Genomic DNA, 26361 nt, shown 5'->3' on the forward strand with positions numbered 1-26361 from the left:
TTGCAGTTTGGGTCATTAGCATCAGCCTTTAGGTTAAATTGATTGTTTTTACATAGCAGAAACCTAACAAATGTGACCAAAGGTACACTGGTCCCTAATTATTGCCCTCTAAATTTTCAGCATAAATCTTTAAATAATTCAGGACTCAAAACAAACCCATCTTGCAGGAATATCTCAGCCAGCAGAGGGAAAAGGAAATGTGTATTTCTATATGCATTTCCTGAACTGGCTGCCAACGCTGCTCAATGATACTGAATGCGCCCGCCAGCACTTAGCACACGCCTGGCCTGTGTAGGTTCTCTCTAGATGTTTGTGGGTCTGAATTGACCCCCACAAGCCCTTCACTTTGCTCCCCATTGTTTAGAATACCTCTGTAGCACCACATTAGCACTAGCTGTTACATTTAGAGCAAAGCAACACGAAATCAACTATCTTTGGGATTTATGTGAAAAAGACTTGTAGTAGCTGGAAGTCATACATAGACTGATGAGTGTTTTTACAGTAATGCGCTCTCAAGTTCAATTTCTTAAGTCCTCTAGGTGACGCAAAATGATTGATTCTGAAAGTGAACGCTGAAGAAATAAATTGATTCCTTTGAAGTAACCGGACCATTAATTCTTGACCTTAAAGTCTCTAAAATGTTTTTAAAGGAGTTGACTTAGCAGTTTCTGCATTTTATGGAATTAACTCTTTTTTTCTTCTTTTGTTAATTTATTATCTTCCTGGGGCTTATGCACAAGCTTCCTAATTTCTAGAAAAATAGGATGGAGCTGGCCATATGCCAGAGGGTATCTTAATGCCTTGCTTTAAACACGTATGTGGTCAATGGTTGCAGGCAAAGCGGAGGACTTAAATCCATAGAAAAGCTCAAAGCCGCCTTCTAGGCCACCTTAGCAAACGGCTGGTTATTTTGGCTACAGTTCTAATTCGAGTTCATTAGTGAGGCTGATTCCGTCCCATAGTCATCCCCCAGGCTTGACCCCCTCTGATTTGACCCATCGTGGCTCTAACGCTGCACCTGGGCTGTGTGTATCCAGACTGACTCAGAGGGTCAGCTGCACTCTGAGACTGCCCCCGGCTGCCACAGTGGAGCTCTGGTGGTGGTTGTTCAGTTACTCAGTCGTGTCTGACTCTTTTGTAACCTCACGGACTGTAGCTCGCCAGGTTCCTCTGTCCATGGGATTCTCCAGGCAAGAATACTGGAATGGGTTGCCATTTCCTTCTCTAGGGGATCTTCCTGACCCAGGGATCAAATTTGCAGCTCCCTCATTGGTAGGTGGATTCTTTACTGCTGAGACACCAAGGAAACCCTAGAATCTCTGGTGTGTGGGTCTAAACTTTGTTTGCTCGCACATTTATTTAGCTGATGTTTAGTGGTTGTCTGCTGTATGCTGGCTGCTGCTGCTAAGTCGCTTGAGTCGTGTCTGACTCTGTGCGACCCCATAGATGGCAGCCCACCAGGCTCCCCCATCCCTGGGATTCTCCAGGCAAGAACACTGGAGTGGGTTGCCATTTCCTTCTCCAATGCATGAAAGTGAAAAGTGAAAGTGAAGTTGCTCAGTCGTGTCCGATCCTCAGCGACCCCCTGGACTGCAGCCCACCAGGCTCCCCTGTCCATGGAATTTTCCAGGCAAGAGTACTGGAGTGGGGTGCCATTGCCTTCTCCGTATATGCTGGCAGATCCACCCTAATATTGTCAGGTTCTGGGTGGAAGAGTAATCGGAGATCCACAGAGTCTATGTCTAAATTCTGAGTTATAGATCAAACTAAGAAACTATTCAATAATACAACCTCACAATGACCTGGAAGAACAGGTTCAAATGAAGTTCTAGGGTTCCTTGGAGTTGTGCATTAAAACTCAGGGGCATGGAGAGCTCCTCCTATTCCAGCCTTCTAGCCCTCAGCTGGAAGCCCCGGTTTCCTCCCAATCCTGCTGCGTCTGCCCAGTGTTTTGAGGGGGCCTCCACTGCACGCACTGTCCCTGGGCCATCCTCAGGCCTCGAGTCTTGCAGCCGGGATGTGATCTGCCTTTGAGAAGACGAGGTCCATGCAGGCCCTGGAAGTGGGTGTAGGGCTGTGTGGCCAGGGAATGCCCAGCTCCTGGGTGCCCCCAGGATAGTCTAGAAGGGGAGGTGGTGGGCTCCGGGCGGGCATATCTTTGGCCCTGTGGACTCCTCAGCCCAGGGGAGGGCACAGCTGCAGGAACATTAGTTCAGTGCTAAGTGCAAGGGTCTTGGCTTCCTCAGGCTGAGGATAGTGCTGTGTGCTACGTGCTGAGAGGCAGCAGTGAACACAATTCCTAAACTGCCTTAATGATGGAGACAAAAACAAACCAAGGTGACTGGGCTAAAAGATGTGAAGGCATTGAGTTGGGGGATGAGCTGCAGAGTAACTGGTAAACGCTACTTTAGAGTGATCAGGGAAGGCCTCTTGGAGGTGGTGACCTGTATGCTGAAATCCAAGGACATGGAAGTGCCAAGGTGAGGAAATACGTGAAGGGAAAAGGCCCAGGGGTAGGAAAGGGCTGGTTTGTCTGAGGAATAGTAAGGGAGCCAGGGTTGGTGGCAGTGGGAAGTGAGTTGTGTGTGTGGAGGTCAGCAGGGGCCATGCCAGGCAGGGCCTGGAGAAAAGAGAATTAACCTGAGACTTAGAAAAATAACCTGAGGCTCAGGTCCTCTGCTTACTCACTGGCTGACGCTGAGCAAAGCTCATCCTCTGGCCTCTGTCATCTCACCTGGGAACTCCAGATGCCTCATAACTCTCCTGTCTCTTTCAGTGTGCTGCGGGAGGAGGAGGTGGGTTGCTGTTTTAGATCTTGGGCATGAAGTAACTAAGCAGTGAGGAGTAGTGACCAGCAACCTTGAACTGTCCCAGGGGCTGTTGGTGGGGAATGATAGTCACAGGGAATGTCTGGTTGGGCTTAAATGGGGGATTGTTTTCCACACAGACTCAAGGCCACCCCCACCACCTCTCCCAGGTAGGCTTTGAAGCTCGTCTCGTGTTGCCTGTACCCTGGGAGAGAGCAGAGAGTGCCAGCAGGCCATGGAGCTGATACCTTCTGCACAAAGTGGCTCTTCTGAGGCCCCTTACCTGCTGTCAACAAGTAAAACCCAACCTTTTGCCAGAACGGAGGGCCAGGAGCTTGAGCAACAACTAAGACTCAGCCCCTGGGCTCCGAACCAGGATGTCAGCAGCTGGCTTGGCACAAGGGCAGCAGGCACCCTCCCTGAATGTTGGCTGGCCAGGATCAGAGCTGGGATGGCTCACCCAACCCCTCCCAGCTAAGGATGCTGCTTTGTGGGAGCAAACAGGGACCAACATTAAATGCACATGTTTCTTTCATAAGCCATTGTCTATACTTTTTCTTGTGAGTCTGTTATCAGTACAGAGTGTGAGTTCCACATTTCTAAAAGAGCCTTTTGCTATCTCTTCAAGGTCTCAAGGTAACGAATCCTTGGGGACTGTGTAACAATGATGATTTCAACCACAACTATGTCTACTTTTTGACTGCTTACTAAGTGCCAGGACCATACTGAGCACTCTGGTCTCACAACCACTCTCTTCAGAAGACACTCGTTATCATCCCATTTTACAGATGAGGAAATGGAAGCTTAAAGAAGCTGAGTAACTTCCTCAAGGTCGTACCTCTGGGATTTGAACCTAAGTTTGTTTGACTCAAAAGTGGCACTCTTAAATCATAGTACACGAAGACTTTACAAGTCTTCACCATCTTTATAATCCTAAATCATGAAGACTTTACAAGTCATTATCTTTATAATCCTAGATTATGCACACATTAGATTCTTTAATCTTTGCACATGTTAGATTCTTTAATCTTCACAATAACCCTGTGAGATAGGAATTATTAGTATTCCCATTTTGCAGAAAACCAAACTGGGCACAGAAATTGTAAACTTCAGTCTTGTTGCTCAGAGATAGATACATGTATCTGTATAACTGAATCACTCTGTTGTCTACCTGAAACTATCACAACATTGTTAATCAGCTATCAGTTCAGTTCAGTAGCTCAGTCGTGTCTGACTCTTTGCAACCCCATGAATTACAGCACGCCAGGCCTCTCTGTCCATCACCAGCTACCGGAGTTCACTCAAACTCACGTCCATCGAGTCGGTGATGCCATCCAGCCATCTCATCCTCTGTCATCCCCTTCTCCTCCTGCCCCCAATCCCTCCCAGCATCAGAGTCTTTTTCAATGAGTCAACTCTTCGCATGAGGTGGCCAAAGTACTGGAGTTTCAGCTTTAGCATCATTCCTTCCAAAGAACTATATTTCAATATATAATAAAAAGTTAAAAATTAAAGATAAATAATCAATTAAATTTTAAAAAGAGCCATGAGAGGCAGGTTAAAGATTTTTAAATGTAAGTCTAACTGTAAAGTACAGATGGAGAAGGCAATGGCACCCCACTCCAGTACTCTTGCCTGGAAAATCCCACGGATGGAGGAGCCTGGTAGGCTGCGGTCCATGGGGTTGCTAAGAGTCGGACAGACTGAGCAACTTCACTTTCACTTTTCACTTTCTTGCATTGGAGAAGGAAATGGCAACCCACTCTAGTGTTCTTGCCTGGAGAATCCCAGGGACGGGGAAGCCTGGTGGGCTGACGTCTATGGGGTCGCACAGAGTCGGACATGACTCGAGTGACTTAGCAGCAGTAGCAGCAAAATGCAGAGATGTGTTATCAACAGGATCCATCACGTGCAAAGGCAAAGCAGGTGAGATCTGGAGAGACTGGTATGTCTCCATTGCTCTTTCCTCAACTTCCCCTCTGCCCAGTGTCTGAAATTCCACCATTAATCACAATCCATTTACCTCCTCCCACAGTTCCCTGTTGAAATTCAGAAAATACTCCAGTACTCCTGGGCATGGGAGAGGGCTGTCAATACTGAAGCGAGTGCAGCTGCAACTGAGGGAGTGGGGCTCAGAGCCTGTCCTGTTTGAAGAAAGCAGGATGGCACTGGGTGTCTAAGCAAGGTGGGGTGGCTGAAACAGCGAGGGAGGGGGCAGAACTCTGGGCCCATTGTATTCTCCAGGGCGGCCTTGACTGACAGCTGCACTCATTGTGGGTTCTATGGCTGATCCATTATCCATAGGGCTGAATTGATCATGTTTGGGCAGCTAAATGTTTTATGACTAAAGACTCCCAAGGTGAAGGCAACCAATTAGGAAACATGACGGAGAATCCCTGGAAGCATATTCTACTGCTCTCTTTGTGGGCACAGATGTGTGTAGGTCACACGTCTGTGCCAGATCCCTGCTCTCAGTGCTGTGTGAAAACACCTCCCAACCCCCATCTCACTCGGCTCTGACCTGCCTCTCCCTGGGGGTCTTTCAATGGAGTTTCTTTCCCTTCCTGCCCCTGAAAGCCTCATGCTCTGCCCTGAAACCACTGACAGCCCCGTCTAAAAGGTTTTATTTGGGACAATCTCCTTTTAACCCCAAATTCATAGATTCCTCTGTTAGTGTATGAAAGCTGGCTGCGGCACTAAAGTGTCATTCTTCCATTCATTTATGTATGGGAATGAATAGCATTCATTAAATGTCCCTGTATCTGCTAAAGCTAAACACACACCTACTGCGGGGCTTGATAAGTCAGTCAGTCACATTCAACTCTTTGCGACTCCATGGACCATAGCTTGTCAGGCTCCTCTGTCCATGGGATTCTCCAGGCAAAGATACTGGAGTGGGTTGCCATTTCCTTCTCCAGGGGGTCTTCCTGACCCAGGGATGGAACCTGTGTCTCTTAGGTCTCTTGCATTGGTAGGCGGGTTCTTTACCACTAGCACCACCTGGGAAGCCCACTGCAGGACCCACTGACTTCACTCTTGGCTATTTACTCAACAGAACTGAGTGCCATGTGCTTACAAAAAACACATTATATGAATGTGTTTAGCAGTTTTCATCATAATTGCCCCCAAACGGAAATCAACTCAAATGGCCATCAAGGTGAATGGACACACAAATTATAGTATATTCATACAGTGGAGTACTACTCAGCAGGAAAAAGGAAAAAACCACTGGTACATGTAACAGTATGGATGAACCTCAGAGACAGTATGTTGAGCAAAACAAGTTGGATACTAAAGAGGATACACATTATAGTTCTGTTCACTATCAATTCAGTTCAGTTGCTTAGTTGTATCTGACTCTTTGTGACCCCATGGACTGCAGCACACCAGGCTTCCCTATTCATCACCAACTCCCGGAGCTTGCTCAAACTCATGTCCACTGAGTCGGTGATGCTATCAAACCATCTCATCCTCTGTCATCTCCTTCTCCTCCTGCCTTCAATCTTTCCCAGCATTAGGGTCTTTTCCAATGAGTCAGTTCTTTGCATCAGGTGGCCAAACTATTGGAGCTTCAGCTTCAGCATCAGTCCTTCCAATGAACAGTCAGGACTGATTTCCTTTAGGATGGGCTGGTTTGATCTCCTTGCAGTTCAAGGGACTCTCAAGAGTCTTCTCCAACATCACAGTTCAAAAGCATCAATTCTTTGGTGCTCAGCTTTTAAGTTCAAAAACAGGCAAAACAAACTTTGGTGTTGTTCGAAGTCAGAATGCTGATTACCTTTGGTGGGAGAGTTTATTGGCTGGGAAGGAGCATGGGAAAGTTTTTGGGGGTGATGTAGTTTTAAAAGAAATCTTAACCTAAATAGTGGTTACACGGGTATATACCTATGTAAAGGTCCATCAAGCTGTACACATATGTTCTGTATACCTGACTGTAGATAAGTTATTTTGTTGTCAGTAAGTCCTGTCCAACACTTTGCAACCCCCTGCCAGGCTCCACTGTCCTTGGGATTCTCTAGGCTGGAGTGGGTAGCCATTCCCTTCTCCAGGGAATCTTCCTGACCCAGGGATCAAACCCACGTCTACTGCATTGCAGGCATATTCTTTATGGCTGAGCCACCAGGGAGGTCCTAGATAAGTTATACTTCAGGTTTTCAAAAAAAAATATTACTTATTTGGCTGCTTTGGATCTTAGTTGTGGCATGAGGAATCTTCGTTGTGTGCAGAAACGGGCTCAGAAGTTGTAGAGCTCGGGCTTAGTTTCTCTGTTGGACGTGGGATCTTAGTTCCCTGATCAAGGATCAAACCGAGTCCCCTATTTAGAAGGTGGATTTCCAACCACTTGACCACCAGGGAAGTCCCCACATATCAGTTAAATAAAAATGTCTGCTAGCAGAGCTCTGTGCTGAGCTGGCCCGAATTTTCCAGGTGAATGTGGCTGAGAAGAGTCAGTGACCTGGGTAGGGGTCTAGAGCGGCCCTTCCCAGAGGGTCCCTAATATGTAGACGAGTCCTGGAGTGGCAGTGCTAACTCAGGGGCCCAGGATATTCAAGGGGAAGACAAAATGTTGTTGAGTCAAAAAGAAGAGATGTCTGGTGGTCACCACTGAGAGCCTGAAGGGAAAATAAATCCAGCATGGAGTGGAGAGGGGTCTGGGAGAACTCCAAGGCAGGAAAGAAGCTGACGTCATTAGCAGTCAGGGACACGGGAGCTGGGAGGACCTTTGCGGTCAGGACCAGGCCAGGAGGCAGCAACCCTGGAGCTAAGATGAAGGAGATTGTACAAAGAAGGTGACCCATGAAGGAGTGAACAGAAAAGAGCAACTTCTTTTAATTTTTGAATGTATACAGATATTATTTCATGTAAGTCTCATAACTGTGTGATTTAAGATATATTAGCACCCCAATTTCCAAACAGAAAGTTGAGAACTAGGAGATTTCACAGGATATGCTGAAGGGCACCCAGCTGTCAGGGCAGCACTCAGCCCATAGCTTTGAGACGCAGCACCTGCTCCCCAAGGCCAGTTAAGTGTGTAACCAGTTCAGTGACGGGTTAATCAACCCGTGCAGCTGCATTCATGAAATGGCATTACTTTCTCAATACCTGTCTCCATCTATGCTTTGCTGCTCTGGCTCAAGGGCTTCCTTCATGTTATCTTAGTCCAACTCTGTAAATCCGCCTAATTTTAGTAATTTAAATAACATGACCCAGTTATTAAAACTCAGTCCTGATCATTTAAAAACTCCACCCTCGTGTGTGATTCAAATCTTTCCTGAGTTCAGGGTTACCTGTGGCTGTAGGAGCCTGGAGGAGGGGCAGTGGGGTGGTCTGCCCTCTTCAGTGGTCACCTTTTATTCCTGAGCTCTCAGAGGAGGGAAGCTGTTTCCTTAAGCAAGAGCGTGCATCGAGGTTTGGTCCCCTTTCCCAATTGTTACCATTGATCCAGTTCCATTGTCAGCACTCCCAAGGCACTTGAGCAACTCCTGGCTTTGGTGGCACTTGGGAGACATACCTCCTCCCATGCTCCTCAACTGTACTCCAAGTTCAGCATTCCTGTATCCCTGCAGCCCCGATTTCCTCTTCCTTCCCTAGCCTCCGAACCTTGGGCCTGAGGGCTTGGATCAGATCTTTCTTGTCCCCTCCCCCATCCCACCCCCACTCCATCTACCATGCTACCTCTCCCCAGGGTTCTTTGCCCATCTGCAAGCATTTGTGATAGGGACAGAGTAAAGGGACAAAGTAACTGGTTAAATAGTTAATCCCACTAGGGGATTGTAAGTAGAAAAAAATATGGGAGACCCCTGTAAGTTAATGATTACTCAAGAAAGCAGTTTTGCTTAACCACAAAACCAAGCAGTCTTGCTTTACAACAAAACCATATGACAAAAGCACCAGATCATGCTCCCAAACAATAAAACAATGGTGGCATGAAACCCACATCCTGCCCAGTGACTCAGTAAGTTAGGACATGCTCTCTGCACACATAGGAGACAATTATTTGTGGGACTAGCTTGACCATACAGGACAAGAAAACTCCCTTGTTCAACCTGGAAGAGAAGCTGATGATGGAAACAGGACGCCTATGCAAGAAAGACAAAGAAGTTCTTCTCCCCCTCTCCACTTTTCCTTTGATTATAAAACTGTAGCCCAGTAAGTTTTGGGGGCCTGGCTCTCTCATCCACCCACTTGTAAACCTCATGAGTGTCCTATTTTAATAAATCCCTTCTTATCCGCAACTTTCCCTTTTGCTGAATTCTTTCTGTGTTAGGACACAAAGGACTATGGCACTGGATCTCTTTGGAGTCCCCAAAACAACACCAGTCAGTTTCAAATGGGTAGGCTGGGGACTCAGTGGCCCAGCCAACAGCCAAACAGGTAACAAGACCATCAAATCTTTCATTCTGAAATAAACTGCAAACTTTATGACAAACTTTTGTGGGACCTCCTTTCTTATCTTCAATGTTTAACCAGGAGTCCTCAAGGAATGGTAATGAACCAGCACCCACTCTCTTTGGGTGGGGAGGAAAAATGGCTTATCCTCGTGAACACTGCCTTCCCTCCAAAGACAACCTCCTCCTCTCCCCAAGTCTTCTCTGTTCTCTCCACATTGAGAGCCCCAAAGCCAGTTCAGCCACTAGGGGTGTCTCCTGCCTAGAAGGAGGCTTTTGGATAAGTCCCGGAGAATTTAATAGTTTTATTAACAATGCCTCTACCTACATGAGGGCTTATTGCTGAATTGTTACATAACTTTCAGGGGCAAAAAAATATTTCAGTACAAACTCTCACCAGCTCATAGGCACAGGTTTGCTACTGAAAACCCTCTGTGTGTGAGCCCACATTCCTATCTGAGGTAAATGAAGTGGTTTGCTTCCTCTTAATATGCTGTTCATCATGCTACATGCTTAGGAAAGATTAAAGCTCCAGGACATAGATCCTGGCATAAACACCCCCCTCTCACCTCTGACACCTCAGATTCCAACAGTGGCTATTGAAAGAACTCTGCATCTTCAGACAAATATACATCCATGAAAAGCACCAAAATGGATCATTATACCATGAAATGTCGCTTCTTTCTAGTGGGTGATTGATTGCTTGAGGTGCTGTAGAGTGTCAACTGGGGGCTTCCCAGGTGTCGCTAGTGGTAAAGAACCCACCTGCCAATGCGGGAGACGTAGGAGACATGGGTTTGATCCCTGGATCGGGAAGATCCCCTGTGGAGGGCATGACAATCCACTTCAGTATCCTTGCCTGGAGAATCCCATGGACAGAAGAGCCTGGCAGGGTATGTATGGCTCATGGGGTCTCAAAGAGTTGGAGATGACTGAAGCAATTTAGCATGCATACATGCATGCAGAGTGTCAATAATGAGAATTGTTGTCCAGTCTAATTTCCCAAGTGTGCTATGTGTATGGAGGGAAAGACTTCCATGGACTACTTGTTGCAATGCGGTTGAGCTCAGTCTCAAAGATAAAGCTATTCTAGGATCCAGGGCAAATTTCTAGCTTCGTGACTCTCCAATCGAGAGGGGAAAGAGCCTTCAGGACATTATTTTGAATGTCTTTAGCGGGATGGCAAACATCTGAATCTCTTTGTCCCCTTGAATGTGGTGATCAGGAGGGGACCAGTCCCTGAAGGTTCCCAGACCTGGGGCTAGAGCATAGAACATTTCCCTCTGAATCATGGAATCACCAAAACTAGAACAGTGCAGTTGAGTCAGTAAAGAAATGAGGTGAAAGCAACCACATGGGGGCTCTAGAGAAGAGAAGAGAACTATGCATCAAAAGTGGGATTGAGGCAAACATCTGGAAGACAAAGAGGGATGCATTTGGGAAGATATGGAGGAAAGATCCAGAACTGTGCTTTCCAACATGGTGACTACTAGCCATGTGTAGCTATTTAAATTAGTTAAAATAAAATAAAAAATTCAGTTTCTCTGTTATGCTAATCCCAGTGTAAGTGCTGCATGTGGTACAGATTTTGGAACATCTACAATATCACAGAAAGTTCTATTGAGCGGTACTGACTCTAGAGCACTACCAAAAATGGGCAGCTTGTTCCATGAACCAGTCTTAGCATGATGCGGGGGGAGGGGCGGAAGGTGGGGAGATAGTCAGCTGAACATAAAGGACCAGGAGTGCATCTGATTTTCCAAAATAGGCCAGAGACATTTGGAGTCAAATCATACAGTGGATCTGGTGCACTCATTCTCAACACATTTCTGTTGAATTAATGAGTAGGTGAGCTGGGTAGCATTGGTTAGTGGGGGCAGAGGATGGGGAAGAAGGCAGAAGGCATCTACAAAATAGAAGAGCTATATTTTCTTGTGTTAGCAGCTCATTAGCTAAATGAGAGACATTCTAAAAGAAGAACTTCAGAGATGCTCTGAGTACTGTCAGCAAGCCTGGAAAAAGTGTAAAGCCTCTCAAGGTAACTGCTTTAAAAGGGACCATGTTCAACTAGCTCTTTGGGTGACTGATTAAGAGTCCTAGCCACTCTTGGCTTCAACTTCTTCAGCTGTAAAATAAAGACTCCGGACCAAGGACCAGCTCTTTCTGTATGTCTTGTTGTTCAGTCGTTAAGTCGTGTCTGACTCTTTGTGACCCCATGGACTGCAATGTGCCACAGTCTGTGTCTAGGATTTGGATATTTAAGCCACATTATTATCTTTAGTAAAAGAGCTTTCTTGTCATACCTCAGAGTTACCATAAACGCTGAAAATAATCAAGAACAAATAGGTTTTATCTCATGAACCAGAATTGACTAATTGGTAGAATTTGAATGGAAAACTCTGTGGGGAAGAGTTTTGAGGCCACATTCAAGCTTGTTTGATTAGCAGCTGGTTTGTCTGCCACGGAGATGGAGCCATGGAGCACTTGCTGACACTTGCCATCCCAGGCTTATGGACTGCCCAGCCCAATACCCATTCTAAGTGCTTTTCCCCCTGCCCAGGTCTGCTATAAATACTGGAAAATCTAAATATTTGCTTTCCCACCCTTCCATGAAGCTAGGGGTGGCCTGTAACACTGCACATCTGAAAAAAAAAAAAAAACAACTCAATAAGGAAATTTCCAAGGTCTGTTTTAGCTGTAATTCCTATGGATGCTGATAGAAATGGATGCAGACATGCTGTTTCCCTCTCTTTGTCTTAAGCTAATCCCTGAATATCAGTCATATTTTGATATCAATAAAGCTATGACAAACCTAGACAGCATATTAAAAAGCAGAGACATTACTTTGCCAACAAAGGTCTGTTAGTCAAAGCTATGGTTTTTCCAGTAGTCAGGTACAGATGTGAGATTTGGACCAGATGGAAGGCTGAGCACTGAAGAATTGATGCTTTCAAACTGTGGTGTTGGAGAAGACTCTTGAGAGTCCCTTGGACAGCAAGGAATCAAACCAGTCAATACTAAAGGAAATCAATCCTGAATATTCATTGGAAGGACTGATGCTGAAGCTGAAGCTCTAGTACTTTGGCCACCTGATGTGAAGAACTCATTGGAAAAGACCCTGATGCTAGGAAAGATTGAAGGCGGGAAGAGAAGAGGACGACAGAAGATGAGATGGTTGGATGGCATCACTGACTCAACAGACATGAGTTTGAGCACACTCTGGGAGATAGTGAAGGACAGGGAAGCCTGGCATGCTGCAGTCCATGGGGTTGCAAAGAGTCAGACATGACTTAGTGACTGAACAACAAAAGACCTGTAAATACATGTCAGAATCCATTATTGCTGGTGGAGTATAGCTCTTTCTTCACCTGGAGGCAATAGTTCTTTGGCAGGGAATAAACAGAGAGCTCTGGGATGAGACAATGCTTGGATCAGACACAAGTGCTCCATCTCAGAACCGCGATTCTGACACATCTGCTTGCCTCTGTCCTGACCTTTGCCTGCCTCAAGTGTGATATGTAAGCTATCCTACAACGTGGATTTGGGAACCTCACCTGTGTTTTGGATTTCTGCATGCTGGATTTGCTCTTCCACCTTCCACCCCCCAACTCCTTTCCCATTCATTTTCAACTCTGATAACCCCTTCCCTTGTGCATGTGTGTGCTCAGTGGTTTTAGTTGTGTCCAACTCAGCAACCCCATGGACCATAGACTGCAAGCCTCCTCTGTCTATGGAATTCTCCAGGTAAGAATACTGAAGTGGGTTGCCATGTCCTCCTCCAGGGGATCTTCCTGACCCAGGGATCGAATCTGCATCTCCTGTGTCTCCTGCATTGCAAGCAGATTCTTTACCTGCTGAGCCACCGAGGAAGCCTCCCTTCCCTTCGTGCTCAACAACTCTCCACCTGGAATCTGCAGGGTGAGCCCTGCTCTGATGGCAGGCCCCCGTGACAGATGGAAACCTCGCGATTGCCCACACATAGAGGCTGAGCTCAGGGTCTGTAAATGTTCCCTCATCTTCCCCTCATCCTCAGTATTAGGAGCCCCAGTCCCCTTTCTATTATAACGAACAAGCACCAGGGTGCCAGTAATATCAGCTTTCTCCCTACCCAGGTTCTCAGGGCTGGCTAGACACATGCAATCTGATCCATTAAGTAGCTGCCTTGGAAACATGCAGCAAGACAAAGAAAGTCCTTTTAATTGTGCTTCCTGTGGACTTTGAAATTCAAATTCTGTTAGGTACACAAATGATTCCAGCTATGTGATCATATTGCTATAGCAACCTCCCCAGGCTCATGCAACGCAGGCACTCAGTTCCACCTCTGAGGTGTGGGGTGGGGTGCTTTTCTCCTGACCTTTAAATACATCAACTGTCCTTAGCCATGTTTCAGATTGCCCATTTGCCACTAGCCAAGAGATAGAACTGAGCTTAAGAAATCATAGACGAACAGCCATTATGTGTAATCCAATTTATCCTGGTAACAAAATTCATTTAGGTGATCTTAAGTCTACTCAGTAGTCAAAGGATCACAGACTTTGTGTGGAATAGTCCAGTCCACATCTTCCTGGGAGTGTATAGGAAATCTTCCCTCAGAATTAGATTTGTAGCCCCTGCTTTAGTCTTGTGGGTCTTGGGTCATACCTAGGCTGCCCTGACTTTCAAACATTTAGTGCCTGACTTCCCTTTAAACTATGAATTAACTACTCAGCTTTCTGATCTCCACTGTTGCCTGGTTTTTACATTAGCATGCTCTTTTATGAATGTGCACTTTTATCTCTGATTTCTTGCATGTATGTGCCTCTGATCATTTATATTTCCATAATATTTGCCAATTTTTTTCAGTGCTAACACTTCCCTATAGTAGCTCTGCTCACTATAACCCATTTCCCAGGATAAAAGCCATGTATGTACAGTTATATACAATATATAATTATATATAGAAGGCAATGGCACCCCACTCCAGTACTCTTGCCTTGAAAATCCCATGGACGGAGGAGCCTGGTGGGCTGCAGTCCATGGGGTCGCTAAGAGTCGGACACGACTGAACAACTTCACTTTCACTTTTCACTTTTATGTATTGGAGAAAGAAATGGCAACCCCCTCCAGTGTTCTTGCCTGGAGAATCCCAGGGGTGGGGAGCCTGTTGGGCTGCCGTCTATGGGGTCGCACAGAGTCGGACATGACTGAAGCGACTTAGAAGCAGCAGCAGCAGAAGCACCTCCCAGGTGGTGTAGTGGTAAAGAATTTGTGGATGGGGAAATAATGAAAATAGTGAGAGACTTTATTCTGGGGGGCTCCAAAATCACTACAGATGGTGACTGCAGCCATGGATTTAAAAGACGCTTGCTCCTTGGAAGAAGAGCTATGACCAACATAGACAGCATATTAAAAAGCAGAGACATTACTTTGCCAACAAAGGTTCATCTAGTCAAGGCTATGATTTTTCCAGTAGTCATGTATGGATGTGAGAATTGGACTATAAAGAAAGATGAGCTGTGAAGAATTGATGCTTTTGAACTGTGGTGTTAGAAAAGACTCTTGAAATTCCCTTGGACTGCAAGGAGATCCAACCAGTGCATCCTAAAGGAAATCAGTCCTGAATATTCATTGGAAGGACTGATGCTGAAGCTGAAACTCCAATAGTTTGGCCACCTGATGCGAAGAACTGAGTCATTGGAAAAGACCCTGATGCTGGGAAAGATTGAAGGCAGGAGGAGAAGGGGACAACAGAGAATGAGATGGTTGGATGGCATCACTGACTCGATGGACATGAGTTTGAGCAAGCTCTAGGAGTTGGTGATGATCAGGGAGGCCTGGTGTGCTGCAGTCCATGGGGTCTCAAAGAGTTGGACACGACTGAGTGACTGAACTGAATGTGAGGAGACTCCAGAGACATGTATACCTATACACACACACACATATATATATATATATGCATATGAGTCTCAGTGAACTCCGGGAGTTGGTGATGGACAGGGAGGCCTGGTGCGCTGCAATTCATGGGGTCGCAAAGAGTCGGACACGACTGAGCGACTGATCTGATCTGATATGTTCAATAATAGGTTGGTAAATATCTCAGATGTTGGTTAACATTTCAGGATATAATGTAAGCTCTCACATTAACTCAAACACAAAATAATTAGCTTTCCTTTAGCTTGGATTAGCTAAATCAATCTTGAAGAAGAGAAAACAAAAGTGGAAGGAGTTCATTCACACTTGAATAGTCCCACTTCACCTGTCCTTTTATGCCTTCCTGACAGTATTTTCAGAACATCTGTACAGAATGGGTGGAAGTTATTTATGAACACTGTGCATGATTATTAGAATAACTTCTGTGGAGTCTTCAAATGGAAGCTAAGTCTTGTTAAATATATCTGATGGAAGCAAAACAATTTAGAATGCAGTTACACAGTTGGCCTTTGGGGTCCAGTTCTAAAAAGGCACGTATTCAAAGACAAGAGGAGTTTCTTACTGGCGTGGCCACCTCCCATCTCTGGCTCTGAAACCATTTTAGAAACAAGATGACTCTGCAAGTTGGAACTGAATAAAAGGAGTGTGAAACATTTTCTTGTGAGCAAGTATTTCCTTGTAAGCTGAAGAAAGGCGATTGTAGCACCTACACAAAATTGTGATCCGTTTCCTTCCCAGATTAGGTGATTTCTTCTGCTAACAAGTTAGATAATGTCCAAAAGCGAGCTAAATTACTTTTAACTTCAGTCAGTCTTGAGAAGTACCCCAACAAAATCACATCAGTGCTGTGGATATTATCCAAATTTCCAGATTCTGATCTTGAGTGTGCTATTTAATGCCTGTATCAACGTGTGTAAGAATAATAATGATGGCAATTTGAACCTAATAATATTTTCTTTGTCATACAATAACTGGTTAGTGTTTGAAATAATAAACGTGTCTTCACATCTTGCTGCCAAAAATAAAAAGACTCCACCTCCACCCAGAGCGACTCACCGAATGATATCCCAAGTCATTCTTCCTCATACATGATACATGTTAAAAACCACACATCTTGAATTGCTGGACTGTATAAAACCAATTATTACACTTGTAAACCTGGAGTATTTCAGGACAATGACCTGATGGAATAATAACAATAAAAAAAGCATTTGTTTCACAACAAGCCAGTTTTCCAAACCAGAGTTTTAAGTGGTCACATTTCCCAGGCAGCAGTAATGCTATTGCCATGGATTTTCCAGAGAACATTTCACTTTACTGTTATTTATAACTTAGCTCAGCCTCTTTCTATTACTTGTATTTAAATATAGAAAGAAATCTTTTCCCCTTCCTCTTTCTTTAGATGTTTCTCTTCAACGCCCACACAAATCCGTGAGTCATAAATGAGACTATGAAAATGAATGGTCCGCATTGCACAAGAACCCTCTTTGGCTACCCATGTGAATTTAGGTAATATAATCGTCAAAGTAAGTTCAAAAGGCAGATGAAACAATGCCCATGTGAATTCCATTCAGAAAAAAGAAAAAACAACTGAGAAATGATAAAGTTGACACAGTGTCTTTGTGTTCTAATATAACAAAACAGATTTTACACACAAACACACCCTTTTCTGAAATTTTACATACATATGGTAAAATATGTATAACTGGGTGGAAGGAGAATGGGGGAACCTAGATTCTAATCTCAGTTCTCCGATTCCTGGTTGGGCGATTTAACTATGACTGTGTGCAGCAGACATAGTAATGTCTCTCTTGCCTCCCCTACAGGGTTGCTAAGAGGGTTGAATGTGATGAGACACGTGTTGATAGAAGTGGTAAGTGCACTGTAACGTGCCTTCACAATTTTAAGGTATGTTGATTACAATTTCTTCAGCTAAAGTAATTGTACAGGCAGGAGAATGACTAGGCAGTGGAATAAATTGACAGGCGGATTATGAAGTTGCTGTTGCAAACATATTTAATGCTAAACTTGGTCCCCAAGGATCCAAGAATGAATTTGGTCCCATAATACAAAATGACATAATTGATCACCATAAGTCAAGTCCAATTCAACCTAAATGATCCAATGATGAGTAAGTAACAAATGTCCGGGACAAAGAGATCTATTGCTTTTGCAGCTGAACTTCATTTTACTTCTGTCCAAGGGTGTTTTGCAGTTACCTCTGCAAAACTCCATCTCAATGATTCTGCATCTTACAAAAGTTATTCCATCAATCTTCATAATAGCTCTGTATTAGAGATGGAGAGACTGAAGACTTCAAATAACTTTCTTATTTAACTATGCATTAAAACTTGGTCAGAGTTCTTATAGTATTTCATTGTTATTATATTCGGACAAAAGTGATTAGAATATTTTAATTCCATCTTTTAAAAACTTATTAACTTAGTTAAGGTTTACCAAATTTAAGTGTAAAGCTGTAAAACATGAAATTTTTTTCAATGGATGATAATATGCATGGTAAACATTCTAATGGTGCTAAAGAATATATACTGAAAAGTTAGCATCCCTAACAGAACAAGGGCTTCCCAGGTGGCTCAGTGGTAAGGAATTCACCAGCCAAGTAGGAGATGTGGGTTCAATCCCTGGGTTGGAGAGATTCCCCTGGAGAAGGAAATGGCAACCCACTCCAATATTCATGCCTGGGAAATCCCAGAACAGAGGAGCATGGTGGGCTTCTCTGGTCCACGGGGTTCAAGAAGACTTAGATGCCACTTAGTGACTAAAACAACAGGGTAAACTCCCAGCTACCAATTCACTTCCCTAAAAGAATATTTTGTTGTTACCCACAAGGTTGAAATCCTTATACATACATCCATCTGCATGATATTTCAAAAGGAAAGGATGAAATGAGACCCTCAGATTTTATGAAATACAAATACATGTAAAATGGAAAGAAAGGTTTATTCCTAAGTGTTGTAAGACTGGTGGGGGGGGGGGGGCGGGGTGGGGGCGGGGTGGAAACCTTCAAATTCCTTTTTAGCCAAATGAGAAAAACAGGATCGAATGTCATGGCTTAAGTAAATTTGACCTTATGTGGATTAACATTTGGATATTGTGTCTGACCACCCCAAAGTAAATTATTCTGCAGCCAACTTCAAGTGAAACTCTAGTATTTAGACAATTGCAAGCTTCCCATAAAAAGTAAACAAACCAAGGTAATCTTCAGTAAGCAGAGGGCAAGTATGTAAGAAGATGATAGTCCACTTTGCTAAATGAGAAACAAATTTAGAACTTTGTTATTTGGGCTTGCTTTGGGGTCTCTTCTGTGGCAAGTCTCAGGAAATCATTTAATGTCACAAAAATGAGGCCATGCACATCATTTTCTCTGAAGTGGCTCCACCCAGGTTAGCAAGTTGCATGACTGTTACCACAATCCAGTTTTAGTCCATTTTCATCCTGAGTGAGATCTCTTATGCCTGCTTCCAGTTGATTCCCATTCCTTCCCCAGCCTCAGGCAGCTGTTAATCTACCTCTGGTCTCTGGAGATTTATCTATACATTTACTATAAATGGAATCATACAATACGTGGTCTTCTGTGACTGGCTTCTTTCACTTAATATAATGTCTTTGAGGTTCATTTACATTGTAGCATTATCAGTATTTTCCCCCTTTTATTGCTGAATAGTATTCCTTTGTGTAAATATACATTAGCATTTTGTTGATCCATAGTTCTTGCTCTGTTAGGGAAGACTAATAGATTTTGCCTATGGAAGAATCTAGTCCTCATTCACTGAATAGCATATCTCAGTATCTCTGTTTTTGGAGAGCATTGTGGTGGTGATGGTGTAGTTGGTAAGTTGTGTCTGACTCTTTGCAACACCATGGACTGTAGCCTGCCAGGCTCCTCTGTCCATGGGATTTCCCAGGCAAGAATACTGGAGTGGGTTGCCATTTGCCATTTCCTCCTCCAGGGCATCTTCCTGACCTGGGATCAAGCCAGGGTCTCCTGCACTGCAGATGGATTCTTTCCCAATTGAGCCACCAGCAGAACTTTGTAACCACATACAAATTTACTCTGCACTGCTACGGTCTAGGGGAAGCCAGGTTGACCAATGTACCCCTTTACCTAAGACTTCATTCCTGGGCTCCCTTTCCCTTGCATGTTTGCATTGTTTATATGTATCAATCTTTCCTCTTTGATGGTTACATTTTTTATGTAGCTTTTCAGGAGGAGATACATTTGCTTAAAAATGGATAGTACTCATGCTTCTAGTTTATTCCAAGTTGATCTTGGCTAGTGGGTGTGAGATATCCTGGGTTCTACTTCCTCTGTATCACTTCCTAGGGCTTCTTCTGAAAATTCTGCTTCCCAGAATTTTTGGAAAGGGCACACACAATGTGGCATAAAGTAGATGTGAAAGACTGAAATTTGTGGACCACTGTTAAAATGTCAGCTAGTCTAGTGAGTATTTATCTAGTGAGTATTTATCTCTGTTTCTTTTATGGTTATGTAGGTTCGGAGGCCTGATGGGAAGGGAGTTCTCTAAAGATGAATTGCACTTAACGTCCTTGTTTTTTCCACAGCCAAACCAGTGCGATTTCACAACGATCCTAATTCCTTTCATTGGCTTAATGGCTGCATTTCCTACCAGAGAGAAAGGCTGGTGAGTGTGTGGAGGTGGGGGGTAGGGGGCAGGAATTGGTGTTTTTTATGGATTTTTCCCTTTGGCCACATTTCCAAGTTGAATGCCTCTTAGGCTTTTGTTAGAGTTCTCTCAAGGAAGATTTCTAATGTCCCTGCTGGCCAATGTCCTGTTGGCAGGAGAATGTGTTGAGAGCCAGCCAGTCATAAAATTCTGCTGCCAGGAAATGAGGCAGCAGTTAACAGAGGAGAGGATTAGAGCCCAGCTTCAGGCTACGGCTCTGCCTCTCTGCCTACTTAAACAAAACGTCGTTTTCTTCTGATATCAAAAGTGAATAGGTGCTTGTAAATAATTCAAACAATCCAGAAATGTATAATTGCTGAAGTCAGAAGCTGTCTGTTATCCTTTCCTTGCAATGACTGTTAAGGGATTTGTTGATTATGTCTCTAGATTTCGTTCTCTGCATAATACTAACATTTGCATTCGTTTTCAAAATTAGAATCAAATTAGATGCAGAGTTCTGCCTGCTTTTTCATGCTTTTTTAAATCATGCTTTTCTGCTTAACATTATATATGAGAATTTTTCCTCGTCTTTAAATCTATCTCATTCTTGTGAAATATTTGAATGGCTATACCACACTTTAATTAAACCAATTCTAAAGGCTTGTTTCACATATTTGAACTTTAAAAAGGCACTGCAATAAATATTTTTGGTCATATTTCTTTGCAAGCTTGTGTAAGTGTTTTGGGTGTATACGTTCTTAGACATTTCTGCCTGCTCTTGAATAATGGTAAATTTTTAATTGCAAAATGAGACAAGTAAGTTGCCTTTTATTGTAGAGTTATAACTGGTGAGTGTAGGAAATTTGGTCAAATTTAAGCATGTCAGTAACAAATGTGGATCATTTTTCAAGCTTCTTGCCAACTCCCATCTTTGTGAAGGATGTAACAATTCCCAACTCCACTGTCTTAATTCCTGGATTCCTAACAAGGGAAATGGACCTGAAACAACAGATGACTTGGTCCTGGGCCTGATGTGATTCCTTTCATTGTTAGAGTCAACGTGGCTCAGTGGATGAGAAGCAGGACTCTGGCCAGCCTGCCTCATCTGATATTCTAGTTCTGCTGCTTCTTACTTCTCATTGTGCTCTACTGTGAAACCAGAGGCGAGGTATAATGCCTGCTTCTTAAGAGGACATGGGGATTCAGTGAATTAACACTTCAGTTCAGCTCAGTCGCTCAGTTGTGTCTGACTCTTTGTGATGCCATGGACTGCATCACACCGGGCTTCCTTGTCCATCACCAACTCCCAATGCTTGCTCAAACTCATGTCCATCGCGTTGGTGATGCCATCCAACCATCTCATCCTCTGTCGTCCCCTTTACCTCCCACCCTCAATCTTTCCCAGCATCAGGGTCTTTTCCACTGTGTCGGTTCTTCGCATCAGGTGGCCAAAGTATTGGAGTTTCAGCTTCAGCATCAGTCCTTCCAATGAACAGTCAGGACTGATTTCCTTTAGGATGGACTGGTTGGAACTCCTTGCAGTCCAAGGGACTCTCAAGAGTCTTCTCCAACACCACAGTTCAAAAGCATCTATTCTTCTGCACTCAGCTTTCTTTATAGTCCAACTCTCACATCCATACATGACTTCTGGAAAAACCATAGCTCTGACTAGATAGACCTTTGTCAGCAAAGTAATGTCTCTGCTTTTTAATATGCTGTCTAGGTTTATCATAGCTCTTCTAATACCTAGTAAACACTTAGAGGTGTACTGGGTACATCATAAGCATTTCGTACATGGTAACTATCATTGTGATTAGTACTCAAAATCACTAATCTTTTTTTTTGAGGGGTTATTAATTTTTATTGGATTATGGTTGCTTTACAATGTTGTGTTAGTTTCTACCGCACAACAAAACGAATCACCATACATACGCATACATCCTCTCTCTTTTGAATTTCCCTCTTATTTAGGACACCACAGTGCATTAAGTAGAGTTCCTTGTGCTATACAATATGTTCCCATCTGTTGTCCATTTTATACATAGAATCAGTAGTGTATGGGCTTCCTGGTGGCTCAGCAGTAAAGAATCTGTCAATGCAGGAGATGTGGGTTCAATTCCTGGGTAAGGAAGATCCCCTGGAGAAGGAAATGGCAACCCACTCCAGTATTCTTGCCTGGGAGATCCCATGGACTGAGGAGTCTGGTGAGCTGTAGTCCATAGAGTCACAGAGTTGTACACAACTCAGCAACTAAACAACAACAAAATCATCAATAGTGTATAAATGTCAACCCCAATCTCCCAATTCTTCCCACCCCATCTCTTTCCTTTTTAGTATCCATACATTTATTCTCTACGTCTGTGTCTCTATTTCTGCAAATAAGGTCATCTACACTATTTTTCTGGATTCCACATATATGTATTCATATACAATATTTTTCTCTTTATGACTTACTTCATTCTGTGTGACAGTCCCTAGGTCCATCCACATCTCTACAAATGACCCAATTTCATTCCTTTTTATGTCTGAGTAATATTCCATTGTATATATGTACCATATCTTCTTGCTAATCAGTTATTGAGTACATATTCTGTTTCACACATGGAGTAGGCACCTCACATATATTGTCTACTTTAACCCTCCCCAAACTGTAAAAGCTAGGTATTGCCAGCCACATTTTGCATATGAGGAAACTGAAACTTTGAAAAGTTTAAGTAATCTGCAAGTTTCTCTCCACCAGTCAAAGGAAGAGCTGCCCCTCTCTGATGGATGAGAGCATTCCCTGTATGTAGTGTCATCAAGAAATCCGGGGATCATAAATGAGCACAGAGAGAAGAACATTCCACACTAAATTCTCCAAGGCCAGATGATGACATATACAAAGATAGGAATAGGGTCGACGGTCTTCCTCCAGCAGCTGTTTGTTCCAAGTGCTATCAGCAAACTTCGTTGTTGTTGATCAGTCAATAAATTGAGTTTGACTCCTTGGGACCCCATGGACTGCAGCTCACCAGGCTCCTCTGTCCTCCACTGGCTCCTGGAGTTTGCTAAAATTCAAGTTCATTGAATTGGTTATGCTATCCAACCATCTCATCCTCTGCCGCCCCCTTCTCCTCCTGCCCTCAACCTTTCCCCATGTCAGGGTCTTTTCCAGTGAGTCAGCTCTTTGCATCAGGTGGCCAAAATATTGAAGCTTCAGCTTCAGCATCAATCCTTCCAATGAATATGATTTTCCATAGGATTGACTGGTTTGATCTCCTAGCTATCCAAGGGACTCTGGAGAGTCTTCTCCAGCACCACAATTCAAAAGTATCAATTCTTTGGCATTCAGCCTTCTTTATGATCCAACTTTAGCTCCAAATATTTAGGAGAAAACCTTGTTTGTGTATGATGTAGACTGTGGTGAATGTAAGAGTTTTATGAAATGATAGTGCAAATTCATCTTTCCTTGTTTTTGTTCATTCACGTTGTTTCCTCAGGCTGGAGTGATAGCGTTCCTCTCGCTCAGAATCCTTCACATCACTTCCTCATCTTTGAAGGTTCAGCAGGTGCTACCTGCTCTGGGAAGCCTCATCATTGAGACTGTGTTGCTTCTTCCTCAGAGTTCTTGTATTCATGAAGTGATGGTTCATGTGGTGCTGTTTGTATTCTGGTGAGTGCTTCCCTCCGCTGTCTCAACTTTGGACTTGATCACCTTGAGGAAAGAGTACATCGTTCACCATTTTTATTAAGCCTCTACTAAATGCTAGTCCATTTGTGCACTAGATCCTACCCGCTCCTGTATGTTCCAAGACTTGCCTGTTGCAAATGTCTTTTTCTGTCACCACTGATTTCTTCTCAACAGGACCCCCACAATCAGTATCCAAGTATGCTATCATATCTCTCCTGTAAAAAGAAACAACAAAAAAACAAAGTTTTCTTTGCATCAAGTTTGCCTCCAGGGCCTTCCCTGGTGGTCCAGGGGTTAAGAATCTGCCTTGCAATGCAAAGGACACTGGTTCAATCCCTGATCCAGGAAGATTCCACATGTCGCAAGGCAAGTAAGCCCGTGTACCACAACTTCTGAAGCCTGCATGTCTAGAGCCTATACCCTGCAACAAGAGAAGCCACTGCGATGAGAAGCTTGTGCACCACAGCTAGAGAGTAGTCCCTGTTCTCCACAACTAGAGAAAGCCCTGGTGCTGCAACAAAGACCCAGTGCAGCAAAAATAAGATTAATTAATTAATTTAAAAAATTTCGCCTTTAGCTATGACTGCATATCTCTGCTCTGCTTTGTTGAAAATGCCCCTCCGAAGAAATGCCTGTTCTACTGTCCACTCTCGTACCTTCCAGCCCCTCTGTAATCCACTCCAATCAAGTTAGTCTTTCATTCCCATCAGCCTCTGCAACCACTCTAGTCCAAGTCACCAATGACTTCATCTTGGTAATTTCTTTGCCCTCATCTTCCTTGACCTCAGCAGCAGTGGGCACAGTTGACTACTTCCTCCTTCTTGAAAGACTTCTCTGAGTCTTTACAGGTTCATCTATTTTCTTATCAGAAACTTAAATTTTTTTTTTAAAGTTATGCATGTGAAATCTTTTCATCACAAGTACTTGGCCTCCCATAGTTCACATCTCATTCATCTTTATGTTCTTTTTGGTCCCAAAGCACAATGTCTAATATGAGGAAGATCTTATGAATCTCTATTCAGTTACTTCATACACACATGAAAAAATATGCATGCAGGTTATTTTTTAAAATACAGATGAATTAACCAGAAATTATTAAAAACTGTTCCCTCTGGGGTATAGGAGTAAGTAGAGTGGAGAAAAAAATGATGGGAATAAGATTTGTTTGAGGTATTCCTTTTTCAATATTTAAAAGTTCCTGAATGTTTTACATATTCAAAAAATAAACTTAAAGGTGTGATAAACACTAAGATTAAATAAGAACAGAAACAAATGAATCTAATTGCATACCATATTGATAACTTGGGAAAGAAAAATGAATTTGGGTAACATTTGTGGATGGCATTATGATTGCATATCCTTCAGTTCAGTCTCTCATCATATCTGACTCTTTGCGATGCCATGGACTGCAGCATGCCAGGCTTCTCTGTCCATCACCAACTCCTAGAACTTACTCAAGCTCATGTCCATTGAGTTGGTGATGCCATCCAACCATCTCATCTTCTGTCGTCCCCTTCTCCTCCCGCCTTCAATCATTCCCAGCATCAGGGTTTTTTCCAGTGAGTCAGTTCTTTGCATCAGGTGGCCAAAGTATTGGAGTTTCAGTTTCAGCATCAGTCCTTCCAATGAACATTCAGGATTGATTTCCTTTAGGATGCACTGGTTGGATATCCTTGCAGTCCAAGGGACTTTCAAGAGTCTTCTCCAACACCACGGTTCAAAAGCATCAATTCTTCAGTGCTCAGCTTTCTTTATAGTCCAACTCTCACATCCATACATGACTACTGGAAAAACCAAAGCTTTGACTAGACATACCTTTGTTAGCAAAGTAATGTCTCTGCTTTTAAATATGCTGTCTAGGTTGGTCATATCTTTTCTTCCAAGGAGTAAGGGTTTTTAAGTTCATGGCTGCAGTCACCATCTGCAGTGATTTTGGAGCCCAGAAAAAGAAAGCCACTGGAGCCGCAGCTGCACGGTGCTAGAGCGACTTTGAGAAGATACCCCATGTACAAGGGCAAATGAGAAGCCCCAGCAAGATGGTAGGAGGAGTGAAATTGCATTTAGAATCAAGCCCCATACCCGCCAGAGATGCTCTGAGGGCTCAAACAAACCTTGTGCATATCCTTTGTGGGGTGTATTTGAAGAACAAGAAGGATAGCTTGGAAATTCTGGACTTCACAGTAACTTTGTAATTGGTAGCAGTATTGGTGATGTGACTCTGGAACAATTTTGTGTATATTATGGGATAGATCTAATTAATAAATATATTTGTGTTTTGTGAGCCAGACTTCATTAAAGGTAAAGAGAGAAATATAAACATGGTATGAGGGAAGCTGGGGAACACTGTGCTGTTGGATTTGAACTGGAGGTATCAAATAAACCTGTGTGTGTTTTCTAATATGTACACTGAAAAGGCCTAGATACAAGGATTCATACTTGCAGAAATGAGCACACCTAGAGCCCAGAAGACTCTTGAGAGTCCCTTGGACTGCAAGGAGATCCAACCAGTCCATTCTGAAGGGGATCAGCCCTGGGATTTCTTTGGAAGGAATGATGCTAAAGCTGAAACTCCAGTACTTTGGCCACCTTATGTGAAGAGTTGACTCATTGGAAAAGACTCTGATGCTGGGAGGGATTGGGGGCAAGAGGAGAAGGGGATGACAGAGGATGAGATGGCTGGATGGCATCACTGACTCGATGGACGTGAGTCTGAGTGAACTCCGGGAGATGGTGATGGACAGGGAGGCCTGGCGTGCTGCAATTCATGGGGTCGCAAAGAGTCGGACATGACTGAGCGACTGAACTGAACTGAGAGCCCAGATCTTGGTTTCTGAATACCTTTCTTCTCTAAAAAGGAACAAGGTTTCTTAGGAAAATGGCTGACTCCATGTCAGGGGCACAGAAAATATAAAGTGAGCCTTAAAACTTCTATTGTGTCA

The 26361-nt window shown here is 43.6% G+C and overlaps 1 protein-coding gene across 1 annotated transcript in view; it reads right to left on the reverse strand.

The window, feature by feature from the left end:
* Positions 1-25432, reverse strand: part of SMC4 (structural maintenance of chromosomes 4) — a 242496-nt gene extending 217064 nt beyond the window's left edge. The window contains exon 1 of the mRNA XM_055569210.1: positions 25423-25432. The gene's annotated coding sequence lies outside the window, so the exon portion shown is untranslated. The remainder of the gene's footprint in view (positions 1-25422) is intronic.
* Between the last annotated feature and the right edge of the window lie 929 nt (positions 25433-26361).

This window comes from Bubalus kerabau, chromosome 2 (assembly GCF_029407905.1).
Source record: "Bubalus kerabau isolate K-KA32 ecotype Philippines breed swamp buffalo chromosome 2, PCC_UOA_SB_1v2, whole genome shotgun sequence".
NCBI classification, from domain to species: Eukaryota; Metazoa; Chordata; class Mammalia; order Artiodactyla; family Bovidae; genus Bubalus; species Bubalus kerabau.